Genomic DNA, 3019 nt, shown 5'->3' on the forward strand with positions numbered 1-3019 from the left:
ACACACACACACACACACACAAATTGAGCAAAGCATCCTGGCTCTGTCAAGGTTGTCACAAATCAATCCAGAGTTGTGTTTTCATTAAGCGAAGGTGAGAAGTGGAGTGTGCAAATGAGAGAGGAAAGAGGTTTTAATCATGAACATCTGAGGGACCAGAGGGTACACTGGAGAAGTCTTCGTTTCTTTTTTTTGTCTTTAGTGCACTCCTACACCTCTCCCTCCCACGTGTCTTTATTTTATTTCTCCTGATGCTTTGAATTCTTTCTTTGTCTCACCACACACACACACACGCCTACTTCCACGGTCCCCTCTAACCTCCTCTCTCCCCTTCTACCTTTTAACTCCATCATCTCTTTGAGCAGAAACTTTCCACACTTATATACTCCTTGACCCTTCTTTGCTTCTCCCTGTGTCTTAGTCATTTCATCCAGGCTTTTATCAAGCCCCAGCACATTTCAACTTGTGCATCTACCTTTCCACGCTCCCATAGCTTCATCATCGCTTTCCTACTTCTTTCCCCTGCTCCTCAAACTCTTTCCACTCCACTTTATCATGGCCCCCCATTCATTCTCCCATTCCACAGCTGTCAGCTCTCAGAACCTCAAGAACCATAAATCTGGTCCAACCCCAGGAAGTGGGTCACCAGGGGACACTTAAACATGTAGCACTCCAGAGAGGGCCTAACCCTGCTAGAAAATCGGCTCATGCATGCAGAGGTACACAAGCACACGCTCATGAGGACTTGCGCACACACATAGACAGGTTTATGGATGTCGGGGTTGAAACAGAGCAACCTAAGTATAGGTCTGTGTTATTACAACTCATGTTCTTCTATTCAATCCAGGTTGTTAGGATTTATGCGCAGGAGAAACAAGAGAAGCTTTGTGTCACATAAACCACACTGTGCTGCTGCACTTTTACTGAGCCTGGTTTCCTCCTGCATGAACCCACACCCGTCAGTCTGGTGTATGCCAGCAAGTCTCTGGAGCTAGTTATGTTGTGTGTAATCATGCGTGTCTTTGTGTGTGCTCCAGAGATCTCTGGTTTGAGTTAGTCTCTGTGCTCTGCAGCTAATGTCGCTATTTGTTCTACTGCTTTAACGCACTGTAGCTTAGAAGCTAACATTTCCTAATTCAAACATGATGAGAAATCCCCAAACATTCTTTGATTTGGTTTGGGGTTTTTTTTGGTTTGCGGGAACACACAGATGACCTCGACCTCATTACAACTTCTTAATCAAAACCACACAGCAACTTTGTCTGTGCATCAATGAAAGATTTGCATTCCATCTCAAGTATGACTAATGCAAATGTTCTGATACTGTTCACACATGTTTACTGACATGTTCTAAAAGCAGCTTGTCACTGTCTTTTCAAAATGAATACATCAAGGATGACGGTTGCCTTCAAGTCAAAAAAAGCTTGGCCTGTCCTCATTACTAGCCTGACGCACATGCTCTGTCAACAAAATCGCACCAAATGGGACCAATTCCGTTTGGATGAAGCACATCTCCGAGAGAGTTCCTTTTCTAAAACACTAATCTCTGGACCACAAATTAGCTGTCAGTCATCAGCTGTACACAGCCATCGTATCGGGGAAAAGGCAGTCCCCAACAAATCAACAACATGTCAATCACCCATACACCCAAACACATGCTCACAGCTATCGACACAAGAAGGTACACACTTGCAGGCTGAGACGTGCATGAACACACGCACACAACAATCAGTGAATGTGTCTTTAGACTAAAAGCTCCTAACTCTGTTTTCTCCATTAATTCAAGGTGACTTCAGCAAAGAATTAGAGAAGGGATATGGAACTTAGGGCTCTAAAGTGCTCTCCTAATTAATATAAATTTTCAATTGATATTGCCTCAATGAATTGCATTATAATTTTATAAATTTAGCATGTATTAATTCTTATCACTAAGGAGAAACCATTTAAGAGTCAAGAAAATGTGTCTAAGTATCCGATTGAAATGTGGGTTAGCTGATATTAGATAGTTTCTTTAATAGGTTTTGAAGCTTAATGACTTTCAATCAATATTAAATGAATAGTAAGTTTTCCATTTCATGCTAAAAAAAAGAAGGCTGGAAGCAGAAGGAAACAACTGGTCTATTGTTCCTCAGTATAAATAGGTTTTATCTTGTTTGCTTATTTCCTCCAAAATTTAGGATTAAAGAAATGTAAGAACAGTTTGTGGCTTACCAGAAGTTAACACTCCAGAAATGTCAAACTGTTGCTTTAACTTTGAAATTTAACATGCACATCTGTGATAACTCTATAGAAGAAAAATTTACCAACCAAATTAATATGCTATTTGAGACGAGGAAGCATGTTCAAAACATTGAGACAATAAGCAGAATTCAGCAAGGAACACAATCTGTCAAGTGATCAAAGACAACAACGCTCTCAGACAACATTTGCAGTTTGGTGTAATTTAGCTTTGAGCTACTGTTGTTTCCTCAGGTGTGCAGAAACACACAGCTTTTGAGATTTTTAGTGTAATATCAGTATTGTTTTCCTTCATCTGACTTTGTGGCGTCAATACAAACCTTATTTGTAGATCTCAGCATTACTCTGTCTATGTGAGAATGTTATAATAACCACTAGAAAGCACTGTCCTATTGTTTAAGTTGTAATAAACCAGAATTATCATTTAATGTGCAACTGAAATTTTGTCCAAATAAAAGCAATAATAAGGAACTGCTTAAGTGGCAGTTTAAATTCCTTCTGTTTTGACAAAGAAATTCAGTAATGTTTCACATTTCACGTAAGGGTGAATCTTACTTATACAATATGAATACAGATAGAGAATGTATTTCAAATCCTGAGTGCTGTGGTGCTGATTGCTTGTGAAGCCTTTGTGTTTCTCTGTGCCATGACTTGGTTGGCCAAAGCACCTCGCTGTCAGTGCCATTCAGTCAGATAAAGTGTGTGAGAGTGTCTGCCCATGGATGCATGTCTGTGTGTGTGTGTGTGTGTGTGTGTGTGTGTGTGTGTGTGTGTGTGTGTG

The sequence above is a fragment of the Pundamilia nyererei genome, unplaced genomic scaffold (genome assembly GCF_000239375.1).
Source record: "Pundamilia nyererei isolate P.nyererei 1_Seehausen unplaced genomic scaffold, PunNye1.0 scaffold00075, whole genome shotgun sequence".
In the NCBI taxonomy this organism is placed as follows: domain Eukaryota; kingdom Metazoa; phylum Chordata; class Actinopteri; order Cichliformes; family Cichlidae; genus Pundamilia; species Pundamilia nyererei.